This window comes from Rhinopithecus roxellana, chromosome 13, assembly GCF_007565055.1.
Source record: "Rhinopithecus roxellana isolate Shanxi Qingling chromosome 13, ASM756505v1, whole genome shotgun sequence".
Taxonomy (NCBI): Eukaryota; Metazoa; Chordata; class Mammalia; order Primates; family Cercopithecidae; genus Rhinopithecus; species Rhinopithecus roxellana.
The window spans coordinates 74,444,342-74,458,466 of record NC_044561.1 but is presented as its reverse complement, the minus strand read 5'-3'; positions in this window follow the sequence as shown (position 1 = coordinate 74,458,466).

Here is a 14,125-nt window from a genome sequence, read left to right as displayed (position 1 = left end):
CTCTTACCAAGTTGCCCACCAAAATCCTCGAAGGCATTTTGATTCCTTTTCATCACTCTTCTCCTGCCTCCAAACTTCAATTTGTTGCAAAATCCAGTTGGTTCTGCCCCCAAAATATTTTCTGAATCTTAGCTGACCACAATGCTTTATTCCCTATCACTGTAACCCCAGGTTAAGCCATCTCCTATTGGCCTACACAAGCATCCCATCTGGTTTCCTGGCTTTTATCCTTGATCAATATAGCCCATTCTCTATATACAGGTAGAGGGCCCAGAGGGCAGAGCTGAGAGTCACAGCGGGTGGAGCCTGGGTCTACAGGATGGAGCTAAGAACCAAAGAGGCAGAACCTGACCTAGACAAGGGAGCAGAAAACCACAGAGTGCTGTTCCAAGTCCTTGCAACTTCTTGAAATTTGTCCTGCTGCATCTCTAATTTGGTTGGGGTAAGTGACCCCTTTATTTAGTACAATTTCTCCCTTTTGGATTGGAAATGTCTACTCTATCCTATCATTGTATTTTGTCTGTCCTACCAGATATTTTGGAAGCAGGAAGCTTGTTTTCTAGGTTCACAGAGGCACAGATGAAGAGGAATTTTGTCTGAGGATGGATTGTACCCAATGTCTCACTCATGCTGATTTAGATGAAGAGATTTGGCACTTTTGACCTGATGATATTTAGATGAGATTTGGACATAGAGTTGATGCTGTAATGGGTTGAGCTGGTGGGCATGGGGTGTTTTGCATGTGGGACAAGCGTGCATTTTGGGGAGCCAGAGAGCAGACTCTAGTGGACTGAAGTGTGGTCTCCCACAAGATATTCACAGGTTCCACCTGGAATCTGTGAGTGTGACCTTATTCGAAAGAAAGAATCTTTGTGGATGTAGTTAAACTAAGTGATAAGATCATTTTGGATAGGAGTGGGACCTAAATCCAATGACAAATGTTCTTAGAAGAAAAGAGAAAGAGAAAGGATGGGGAGGAGCTGGCCACATGAGGATTGGGGCAGAGATTGGGGTTATGCTGCCCTCAACCTGGAACCACTAGAACCTGAAAGAGGCCAGGAAGGCTTCTCCCCTGGAGTCTCTAGAGCAAGTGCAGCCCTGCCGACACCCTGATTTCATATTAACTGTGAGATAATACATTTCTGTTTGAATGCAGCAATTTTGTGACAGTATGTTATAGCAGTCATGCTAACACACTCCCCATCAGCCTAGAAAGGGTTGTCAAATGTCAAGCTTGATTCCAGCCTTGCCTGGGGCTTTGCACTTGCCGTCTCCTTTGCCCGGAATACCTTTTCCTCAAGGATGTAAATGCCTGGCTCCCTCCCATCCTTGGGACCTGCTCGAACCTCAACCACCTTTGAGGCCTTCGCAGACCACCCATTGTAAATGGCCTCCCTTAGTTACTCGATGTGGCCTCACCCTGTCCAATCCCTTTATGGAAACTTTCAGAGTCTGTAGTTTTGTTCTACCATGTTATTTACCTGTTATTGCCTCTCTTCCCCAACTGAACTATAAGCATCTCAAGGGCTGGGATCTTGTTCCCTGGTGCCAAAAACAGTACCTGGCTCACAGATGGTCTTTAGTAAATTTGCTGATGGAATGAAAGCAGGGAAGACCTTCTTTGCAGAGTGCATCTTCCTTTAACTTTGTGTACAGAGGAAGAAATGGGCTGAAAATCATCAGCAAGACTGGGACAGAGCTCACACTGTCCCCCGCGCCACCACCCTGGGGGCCCCTGGGTGCTGGTTGGGCCTCTGCTCCATCACTGGGCTCTATTCTTTCCTTTTCTGGCTGTGGACATTTTTTTCTAGGAACCCAGGGTCCCATCTTGCTTGGCCCCTGGCTTTCCTGTGCCCCTGTCACCCACCACTGCCCTGGACTCTTGACTGTAGGTTCCTGAGGTCCTGCAGGTGTTATTTGCCCCTCCCCCAATCCTGGCCTCAGTCCTGTTCTTCCTTCTTTCCTCCTCTCCAGGGGCAGGCTCCCTCAGGGTCCGGATCATCTTTGTCAGCTTCACAAAGTCATGGTATCAAGGGCTATTCTCTCCAGGTGTGTGTAACTCCATGTTGGGTGGGCCACTGCCAGGCCCCGGTGTGGAACCCACACGTAAATGAGTGAATAAGTCAACAGGACCAAACCTGCAAATAGCACAGCTATTTACAAAGCATGTGTGCATGCTTGGAAGTTATGTGAAGTTATGACTGATTGACCTTCGATCTCCTGGGGAATCCCCAGTCTAGCCAGGAGGTTGGGGAGCCCTCAGGCCTCTACAGAAACCAGAGGCATTTCAGCTGTCCCCAGTAGCTCCACAGGCTTGTAGCTGCCCTACACGTAATGAGTGAATGAGTCAACAGGACCAAACCTGCAAACACGTGGTGTGCCTTGCTTCTGAACAAAGACCCAGAGACTATGGAGGGGGGGTGGCTGGAGAAAGCCTCGTAACATGAGGAAGCATTGTCATAGGGTCCTTTGATCCCACCTGCTCCCAGCCTCTGCTCCCAAAGTGGTGCCATGTTAAGTTGGCTTTAGGTGGAGACAGGCACACAGATCCCCAAGGCAGGGGATTCCTGCTTTCTCCTCTAGAGAAGGGGCTGGGTTCACTTCTGTTTGAAAGAAACCCCATCTATTAGAGCACATCTTGGCACCAACGGCTCCTTGTTCACGTGTTTGCAGATGTTTGCTCAGTTCAGCAAACTCATTCGCTGAGCTTCAGTTGGGGACCAACACCTGCCAGGTACTGCAAGATGCTGAGGACATGAGTGTGTTGATGGTATGTACCTTGAAATCGAGGGGCTCCCCTGTCATCAGGGGGATGTGCCAGGGCAAGGACATGCTACCATAGAGGAGGGAGTGCAAGACAGCGATGAAATGCCTGGAATTGGCATCAGATAGACCTCAATTCTGGCCTTCACACCCCCATCTAAGTAGCTTCATGACCCAAGTCCAGGTACTTCATTTGTCCAGACCTCAGTTCCCCAGACGGTGAAAAGGGATTGTAAGAGTACCTAGCCAATGGTCGACATGAAGATAAAATGAGATCAGATATGGAAGAGCTTAGTGTGGTGCTTGGAACATAGTGGAGACTCAAGAAATTATGGCTTTTAAACACAGTAATGGGTTATGGTTCATCTACAAATTTGCAGAAACCCACCTCCTGTGTTTTCTATCTGGCCATGTGGAAGGTAAACTGCATCCTGCCTGTGTTTGCGTCACACTCAGGAATCACTGCAGTGGAAAGCTGCTCCTAAGATGTCCTTCAAGAGCCAAAGTAGAATTCTCGGCTGAGAGACGGACTGTTGCCAGAGCTGCCTCCAGACTGTCTCTCAGTCTCCTTGCAGCAGACATGATACAAAGTTTTTCACTTTATAAATAATTCCTCTATTTCGCAAAAGGAGTGATTTTTTGCAAACCAGGGTTGCTTTAGAGTCAACCTCTAGTAGTGCCTGACAGCTTCTGTTGCTCTGTAGAGAGCAAGGAGCTCTTGTTGGGAGAAGGAAGCTTTGTTGGGCGATGGGAACAGAGGGGTGGTGGCAGCACGTCACCACTTCACTGGGGCAGCAGCCCGGCAGCACTCAGGCAGCCCTTTGGAATGTGGGTCACACCCTCAGCTGTGATCAGCCAGGGCCTGGTGAGACCTGCCTGGCCTTTGCCAGAGTGGACGGACAATGGCTGGAAATCCTCAGGCCTGAAGCTGGGTCCTGCCTCAGAAGCAGCCCCAGCAGCCAGCCAGGTGCTGGGAGCTGCTCTCCCACTGGCTGCCCAGACCTGCCCTCATGTGTAATGGGATGTTCCCTCTTACCTGTTCTCTTCTTCACATCTCAACGTTGGTGCACTTCCTCAGGGACCAAGGTTGCATTGCCCTGTTCTAACACCTTGGACTTGTCCTTCCAGCCACTGTCACATTTGTCTTTTTACTTTGGCCAGACAAATGTTGCCTCCTTGCTAAAATACAAACTCCTAGAGGGTAGGGGAAAGGTCTGTCAGCATTGAGCCTGATACCAAGGAGTCACTCAAGTGTTTGCTGGATGCATAAACATGGAACGGAACCAGCCACTCAAACAGTCAGGCAGGTCTCCAAATATTTTTATCATCGTTGTCATTGTAACAAAAATAATAACGGCTTATGTTTGTGGAGTTATTAGGATGTGCATATCATCATACACATGTATCTCACTTAAGGTCCTCCCAATCAGGATCTTAGCGAGCTAGCTAGTATCATTATGGTGATTATTTTTCCAAGGAGGAAACTAAGCAATATGCTCACAGTGAGTACTTAGAGTGGCATCTGAACCCAAGCTGTGATGCACAGGCCCTTGCCGCCAGCTACCCTGCAGGCAAGCTCAAGAGTGAAGCCTGAGATAATGTTATAATGTGCATGGACATGACACTGATACTAAATCGCATAATGATAAGACTGTTGCCTCCTTCTGTTCCAATCCCGATTGCCCCAGGATAGCCTCCCTTTGATGACAGCATATTTGTAACACCTCCCCAACACAGAAAGAGAAGGCCAGCCAGGAACTCCACAGCCCACAGTCATATCTTGTTAGAATGTTAATGATGGTGTTCTGTGCTTTCATTATAAGTATTTTTATTTTTGTGAGACTCACTCTGTTGCTCAGGCTGGAGTGGCACAATCACGGCTTACTGCAGCCTCAATTTCCTGGGCTTAAGTGATCCTCCCACCTCAGCCTCCCATGTAGCTGGGACTGTGGGTGCGCCCCACCACACCTGGCTAATTTTTTAAATTTTTTTATAAAAATGGGGTTTTGCCATGTTGCTGAGGTTGGTCTCCAACTCCTGACCTCAAGCTATCCTTCCACCTCAGCCTCCCAAAGTGCTAAGATTATAAGCATGAGCCACCATGCCTGGCTTTACTTAATTTTATAATTATTATACTTTCTATTTAGAGCACATGTTTTCTGTTTGAGTAACTGATGTTGTCTCTTTCTAAAGCAAAACTCTTGATGAAAAAAATATTATCGAGTAAAAGAAAAATATTAAGTGAATAATGGTGGGGGGAATACCCAGGTGTGCCAGACATCATGGTGGTGGAAAGGGTGATGGTAGCGGCAGGACCCAGCCTGGGGGAGGCTGTGGAAAAGAGGCCCCGCCTGCCTCTTCTGAGGACCCACCATGTGGCCACTGTCCTGATATGGCTGGGAGACACCATCTAGCCTCTGATTGTATCTGTCTTGCATTGTTCTCTGACAATTCCCTGCCTTTTCCTTTATCTCTCTGGCAAACCACAGGCTTTTAATGTGCAAAGAGTATGTCATACTTCTGCATGTCCCCAGGCACCAAGCACTCTGTTTGGAGTTGCTCCTGATTCATGGGCTCATCTCTTGTGGGCTTAACTGCTATCAAATGCCTGACTTTAGCATCTGGTATGGATTAATCACTTATTCACGGTATTAAGGAAAAGGGAGATGTGGGCTTAGAATTTTCCTATTATAAGCCTCACTAGGCATCTCATTCATTCTGGGCTGACTTGGGTGCTGATGGCCACAGCAGGGAGTGGAGACAGCTGGTCTAGCAGGGTAGCGAAGCTGCATGTGGAGAAGACTGGAGAACTAGGGCAGAAGAGGAAACCAAAGGTAACCTGTCTAGAACACTGGATGTCTAACCAGCTCTGGTAACATATATACAGTACATCCGTATTTTAACCTACTTTATGATTAATTTCCATAAAAAAAGACCACCCCAGTGGTGATGACAGTGACCAACACTAATGTGTTGTATCAAGTAGAAAGTATTGTTGTTCCAAGTGAAAGAGAGATGGAAATGGACTTAGAACATAGGCATTGGGGTGCCCGGATGCATGTCTGGTTCAGGTGAGGCATGATGCCGTACCTCCGACAATGTCACTGCAGGCCTGATACCCTCCAGACTCTGGTCTGTCTTCCATGGCTTCGCCTTCAACCTGAGACTCTCCAGTAGGGCAGATGGCGTTTCTTTCCTGGAAGCTCCAAGCAACGTTGCTGATGTGTCACTGGCCCTGACTGGGTGGCATGCTCATGCCTGTTTAAACACCTGTCCAGAGGGTGAGGCATGCTGTTTGGGGTTTAATTCCCACCAGTCTCCCCACCCCTTGCCTACCTGCGTGGCTCTGGCAAGCCACCTCCCCTTCTGAGTCTTGGTTTCTGCATTCAGAAAATGGGGATAACGGCAGCACCCACACAGTAGAGCTGTGAGGATGAAACGAGAGAATGCAGGACAGGCAGTGAGCCCCTCTGTGGAGCATCTATCAGGTGTCAGGCCCCGGTCTAGGTACCGGGGCCACAGTGGTGGACAGGGAGATGTGACCTGTGGCTTCCAGTAATGTCGCAGGGGTGACAGACACTCTCCAGATCAGCCCAGAAACAGGATCAGAGAAAGAGGCATCTTCAGAAATGCTGAAGGAGGCTCTAAGGAGAAGTCCTGGGTCTTCCCCAGAGCATCAGCAATGGGTGACTCAACCCAGCCTGAGAGGTCAGAGTGTTCCCCAAGAAGCTGTCCTTGACCTGTAATCTGAAAAGAGAGTTGATGGTGCAGCAGAGCGTCCCTCATAGACTCATCGTATTGCTCCTCCCAGAACCCACGAAGTCCATTCATACCGTGTACTTCCACCTGTATGCAACACTCCGCATGACTGCGTGGGTTCACCTCTTTGAGTTTCTACTCAAATGGCTTTCCTCTTCACTCCACTCAAAATGGTGCCATTATCTTCTCACTGCGTGTCTTTCTCTGCCCTTTCCATTACTGTCTTTTTCATCAAGCCCAATGTCATATTATTGAATTCTTTGTTTTGTCTTAGTTCTTGGAGGCGTCTCATGGAGGCACTGTCTTGTTCCCAGGTGTAAGCTTAGTGCTTAGAAAAAGTGTCTGACTCCCAGTAGGTGCTTAATAAGTAGTTGAATGAATAAAGGGAAAAACACAGGACCCTTTTACATGTATTTTCACAGTGATATGAGTTGACATCTCAGTGACTAAGAGTTTAATCCTAAGGTTTTTTTTTTTTTTTTTTTTTTTTTAAGTGAAATGATTCCCATTTCCTCCCCAATCCATCAGCACGTTCCAGCAGGAGATTTTGTTCTCTCTGAGCCCTACATCTCTGAGAAGGTATCAGGTCAAGTCCTGCCCCCCTGCATTTCTGAACTTGAGTTATGACTTCTGGGCTTGATCGCATTACTCTTTTGTTTAACTGTGTCCTACTAAGGTGGTTTGAGCTCATTAAAAACACAATTGTGAAATTTCTTTCAGAATAAAATGCGTCTGTGCCCTAGCTTGAGAAGTTCTGTGAAGTCCATTCCTTATTCTAGGTTTTGAAAGTTCCAGAATCAGGCTGGCTTAGATTTCTGTTCTGCCTTCCCCCACCCGCAGTGGCTTCTCCTCCGCCCCATTGGTTTTCACTGCCCTCTCACCGTTCATTTCCTTACTTCTCTTTCAAGTTTGAACTGTTCCCAGGTGTGAGGGAGGAGGAAAAGTAGGTGGCATACTAGGAATGCAGGACCTTTAATATCTTTTTTTCCTCTAACACTGAGGACAAAAGTTTAAATAGTTTCATGTAAGGAAAAAAAGCTAGCTGTTTTTTTTGGGGGGGAGCGGGGGAACCCACAAGCTTCAACAACAATGAATCACCTGCACTGTATAAATTCCTCTATTTTTAACCACTGCTTTTGATGTTTAATAGTGACAATGTAGGTTTGGAGCCCAAATTCATGTTCAACTCAGCCAACATTCACAAATGGATTTCTCAGGACCACGACAGCACTTCAGGCTGTTGTAGGACTTCATTTCCTGCTTGTGGTAGATTGCAAATAGCCCCAATTCTTCACACCTCTCTGACTACACCCTTTACCATGGTGTGCCCTCCTGAGTCGCAACAGCTTGGCCATGGGACTTGCTTTGGCTATTGGGATGTTCATGGAGCCAACAGAGGCTTGCAAGGGGCTTGTGTGTTAAGCTTTCATCTCTGGAGCCCCTTCTTCTGCCATGAGAAGGACATACCTGGCTGGCCTGCTGGAGGAAAAGAGACTTGGGGAATAGAGGTGAGTAATTCTCATTGTCTCAGTCAAGGTCAACCCGAATCCTCCAGCAGCTATCCCCAGACAAATTATTGAGTCCAGCAGGGTTCTAGGCAGTCCACAGAGCTGCCTAGCCACTGGATGCTTTGCTGACCATCACTGTGGTTTGAGGAATGCTTGTAATGCACATTATGTGGCAATGGATAACCTATCCTCAAAGGACTTCCAATCTGGTGAGAGACAAAAGTTTACACATAACCATAATTACTACAACTACTACCACTGGTGGGTAACATTTATTCAATGCTTATTTATTTTGCTCCAGGTCCTATATTCAATGCTTCACTGTCATTTAATCTGTGCAATAATGCTTATCCTCAGTTCACAGATGAGGAAACTGAGTCTCAAAGAGATGCAGTGACTTGCCCAAGGTCACACAGCTAAGCAAGGGGGAAGTTGTTATTTTGATCCAGGTCTGTTTGACTTCAAAGCCCACGAGTGAGGCCATTATGCTTTCCTGCAAGTCTAAATGGTTTAGCAGCTACAGGAGGATCTCAATGTATTATTTTTTTAAACAGGCAAATCAGGTTGCTAGAAGGGGCAGCATTTGATCTGGGACTTAATGTGGCTTTGGTCAGGATTCCACGCAATGAGGTGGGAATGAAGGAGTGCTTATGTGAATATTTTTATTCTGCAAACAGATCAAGGTATTTGGCAGCTGCTGGAAAGTTTTCCACATCCAGCGATTGGCTGCATTTGGTGGACACAGGAACTCATCACTATATGAACTTTAAAGGGATACAGCTTGTGAAAAATTCCTCTGATAAAAGTCAAGGCTACTTCAAGGTAATTAAAACACAGGTGTGTTTGTGGCATGTTGACTTAACTTATTCAAAAGCATCTCTCCCATTTACCTGCTAAGATGCTTGAAATTCCCACCTTTGGCTGAGGCATTGAAGGCTCCAGTTAAAGTACACACATGTTGTTTGAGATAAGTTGATATTTTGTGTGTGTGTGTGCGCGCGCGCGCGTTCACGCGGTCTGGGTCAGGGCTCCTAGGAGGGATGGGAAAGGTATGAGTTAGAGGCATTGCTGAAATAAAACAAATACCAAATTCAAGAGATTCCAAAAACAAATCGACTTCCTTTACCCTTTTCCCCTAAGGGCTGGGTACTGTTGAGAGATGGAACCTCTGTGCCCTTCCATCAGGAAGTGGTCTGTCTATGGATGTGAGCCTCCAGGTTAGTGTTGTATTGAATGGTTGTATAACGTGCTGCTTCGGGGTCCAAATAGCCACTCTTCCTCTCTTCCCTGCATAGTTTCTACTCCCACCCGAGATGGTTTTGAACGAGCACTCATGTCTTGCCTGCTAGAACTGTGGAATTTCAGACTTTCTAGAAAAAAACGAAGTATTTATTTCAGTAGCTCTTCTCATTCCCTGACCAATGAACCAACATAGCCATTCTGCTGCTGGTTCTGGAGACAAGTACCATTAGCAGCATCCATGTTCTTGACAGCCTACTCCACTATCACAGTAAGTTGAGACAAAACACATCAGGATGCTTTTGACTGGAAGTGGAAGAAACCTAACTTGAACTGGTGTCAGCAAAGATGGAGATGTCTTGAAGGTCCAAGGAACCATGTTGGGTCCAGGGCTTATGACTCAGCCTCAATTCCCTGCTTCTACTTTCTACTGATTTCTCTGTGTTGGCACCATTCCCAGAGAGACTTTTCACCTCATGATAATAAGTACTGCTGGCACCCGCAAGCTTCCATCTGATTTTCTCAGCAGCTCCCCAGAAAAACAGAAGAGCCTCTTTTCAAAGTCCCAGAACTGAATTTCCAGGGTCCTGAGCAGCCAGGCTTGGCTCACGGGCCTATGTCTGGACAAATCACTATATTGAAAGTTGTATTAATTTCTTATTGCTGCTGCAACAAATCATCATGAACTTAGTGCTTTAAAACAATACCAACTGATTATCTTATAGTTCTGGAGGTCAGAAGTCTAAAAACAGGTTGGAAGGGCTATGTGCCTTCTGGAGACTGAAGGAAAGAATTCATTCCCTTTCCTTTTCCATTTTCTAGACACTACCTGCGTTCCTCAACTCAAAGCCTTGTACCACTCCAACTTCTGTTTCCATAGTCACAGCTTCTCTGACTCTGACCCTCCCCCACCCTCTTATAAGAACATTTTAAAAAATTACATTGCCCACCGGCCACCACCCCCAATAATCCAGGATCATCTCCCGTCTCAGTGTCTTTAATCACACCCTCAAAATCCCTTTTGCCATGTTAGTTGACATATTCACAAGTTCTGAGGATTAGGACATGGACATCTTTGAGGGTACCAATATTCTTCCTATCTCAAAGATGATGTGGTGGTCTGATTAGTTAGTCCATAGTCACAAGCCTGGAACTGGAGCATCACCTGAAACCATGTGGACAGAGATGGGGAGGGGTGGTTTCCCAGGGGAAGATGTGGGCCATTATCAGACCTGGAGGGATGGGATGCTGGCAGGGCAACAACAGCAAATGTCCACAGCAGAAAACACATGAAAAAACTTCAGGACTCTCTTGAACAATTTTTGTTCCTTTTGGGATCACCTGATTTCTTTTAGGCTTTGAGCGCATTTTATTGACAGCACTAAAGTTCAGAATGCATTGTGATCATTTTATTTCACTGGGAATATTATACACAGTGTATGTCATTTGTAAAGCAAGGGATTTGGAACCTGGCACTTCCTCCAGTGCATTGTAGAATGAACCACATGCCAATGAGGGGAGATACAGTTAAGAGTTGGACAACACGGAAAAGCGCTTAATTACTTGGTTTGTGAGTAAGTCCAGAGTTCCTGCTGCTGCGGGTGGGTGGGGAGAAGAAATTCCAGCATGATGGAAAACTACATAATGTATTATGTTACTCTCCCTTAAATCCCTTAAATTAAAGGAAAAACAATCTTCAAAGAATCATAAAGCACATAGAGAGACAACTGGAGAGGATGCTTATCTGAGATAAATTGCAATATTCTTAACGGTTGGGTTTCGAATCAAAATGTAAGTGGTAAGGTCTCAAAGTAATAGTCACACATCTGCTGACTTGGAAAAAGTTGAGGGAAAATAAACACAATGACCAAGCCGTGCACTTGGCCGAGCCCCAGCAGTGTCCTGATACATGACTTCTCCTAGGGGCACATTGGATGCTGAGGCAGTGAAGGCGGATCAAGGAATATTGGCAGACGTCTGCGGAGAAGAACGCCTATTCATTCGTGTCCTCTGTAGAGGTCATCATTCCTTTACATGACCTTCCATCAGAGATTTTGGAATGGAAACTAGACAGATGGAGAGGCAGTGAGTTGTCAATGACACAGAGAAGAAAATGGGAACCATTGAAATCCTAGGTATGAGTTCCAGAGGCAGCGCTGCTTAAGCGTTATGAACTCTCCCTGGAATCATGTGGAGTCAAATTTGAATCCTGATTGACTGCCACTTAATAGATGCATGGTTGTAGGCTGGTTACGGTGACCTTTTTGAGCCTTAGTTTTTTTAATCTGTGAGATGGGGCTAATGTTAGTATAAATTTTGTTGAATTGTCACAAGGGCAAAACAATGATGGAAACCACTAGCTTGCCACCGAGTTACATAAATTGTATGTTTCCTTTGCACATTGCTTAGCCTGGAACCCAGGAGGCTTTGTGATCTTGCCAAGTCTCCAAGCCGGCTTTACAATGAATTACTTCATATTTTAATTGAGGTTACCTTTACTTAAGTATATTAATTTAGAAAAGAATTTTATGTCAATCACTACCATGCATAGTAAGCTCAATTCCACAGCCTGACAAAGGCTCCAAGCCTGTGGCCTGCTATCCCTTTGTACAAGCCTGTGGCCTGCTATATCCCTTTTGTATCCTTTTGTACAAAAATCCCTTTGTACAGCTCTCTCTTTGTTAGAGAGCTGTTAAAGACACATTGAGTCATTGCCCTGGCCATTGTCAGAAGCCAGAAGAACAGTAGGAAAGGGAGCTCTTTCGCTGGAGAGCGGGTTTTGGCGAGTGTCACTACAGGCTGCTGCCTCAAATCATGGTGCCTGGCTTGCTTTAGGGACCAAGGACAATGCTCCCTCCTCTGATCATCCAGCTGAACGCACTGTCCTCTTCTCTGAGCTCTGTGCAGCATTTTATGTTCTCAGCATCCTGGATCCTTGGCGATCTATCCCTGAACTTCCTTATCTCAACTAGGTAGAAGACCCAGAGGGCAGGGCCAGCTCCATTCTGGTATTTGGCTAGCACCTCCTGGTGCCTGAGAGGCTCATCCAGGGTTGGTAGATTTTTAACCCCAGTGAAGACAAGTGAGGTCGGCTTCGAGCTACTGAAGGCCATAGACCCAGAGAGTGGTCTAAACAGCCATGATACCTCCTGTGTCTGAACATGGTACCCGAAAACCTCTTCCTCCTCCTCCTTTCCTCCTTTTAGCTGATTAGTATATTTTCTATTCCTCCAGCCATCCCCCAATCCAATTACTTCTTATTTTGTGGGAGACGGAAATTTTAATTCCAAAGAAATAGTAAGTGTTATGGTCTGAATATTTGTCCTCTCCAAATTTATCTGTTGAAATCCTATCCATGAAGGTGATGTCAGGAGGTGGGGCCCTTGGGGGGTGATTAAGTCACGAGGGGTGCAGCCCTCATGAATGGGATTGGTGTCCTTAGAAGAGAGACCCCAGAGGGCTGCCTTCACCCTTCCACCTCTGAGGACGCAGTGAGAAGTCACCATCCACGATCAGAAATCGAGCCCTCATTAAGCACCCAATCTGCCGGCACCTTGATCTTGGTTTTCCAGACCCCAAAAATCTGAAAAATAAAACTCTGTGGTTTATCAGCCACCCAGCTTCTGGCGTTTTGTTATAGTAGCCCGAACAAACAAAGATAATACTAAAGTGATCCAAATTCTAGCCTAGCAGGAACAGAAGATATTGTGAGTATTGGGTTTTTCTTATTTTCAGAGCACCAAGTGCAAAAAAAAAACAACAAACAAAAGCTTGGATTCAAGGGCTAGGCAGGATGGGATGCTAGTGGGGGGATGCAGAACTTCAGCATCAGCTTCTATTCTGGAAGCTTGAGTGCTACTGTAGTTACTGCAGCTGTGTACCAATCTACCCAGAGTTTATGCTGTAAAACAACCATTTATTATGCTCATGGATTGTGTGGGTGGCAAATTCGGACAGGGTACAGTACAGCGGGACAGCTCTTCCTCAGTTGGAAGTCTTGAGGGCTGGGAGCTCATGCCTTTATGTGAATGAGTGCATTTTATTTCACTCATGAAGGCACATTCACTCACAGGTCAGTGACTGACACTGGCGGTCAGCTGGGAGGCCTTGGTTTCTCTCCATGTAGGTTTCTCCATGCGATCTCTCCAAGTGGGCTTGTTAGGGCTTCCTCCTGGCATAGCAGCTGTGTTCACAGGACAGGTGTCCTGAGCCATCAAGCCAGGTGGATATTGTAGCAGTTATTTGGACCCCCCTCAGAAGCTCCCCTCTGGTCACTTCAGCTGCTTTCTAGTTTTCAGAAGCTGGTCATTAAGGCTAGTAGAGGGCAGGACCAAATTCAACCCCACTTTTCAGAGATGAGGTCTCGTTATGTTGCCCAAGCTGGTCTTGAACTCCCAGGCTCAAGCAATTCATCCACCTTGGCCTCTCAAAGAGCTGGAATTACAGATGTGAACCACTCTGGCTCCCCAAACCCCAACTCCACCTGTTATGAAAGGAGGGTCCTTGGACCAGGAGTGCCCTGAGAAGTGAGGAGGGCTTCCCAGTCTCAGACATTTTTATCTGAGCTGGAGATGGGGACAGTCTCCCACACACAGGACTTGGAAGGCTATGAAGGAAATAGGGGGCTCTTGGAGGCCATTTCCCATAGTGCGGACGGTTGTGTGAATGAACTTGGCCTTTAGGGAGAGGAGCCCGACTCTCCCCTGAAGCCACCCCATCTGTGCGGATGGCTGAGGAATCCCTGGACACCACAGGACCGCTAACCCAGGATCTTTGTTGACTTTGCCCCCAGGCCACTGCCCCACCCGCAGGCTCTGAACTCCTGGGAGAGGTAGGGAGCCAGCCTGAGGCGTGAG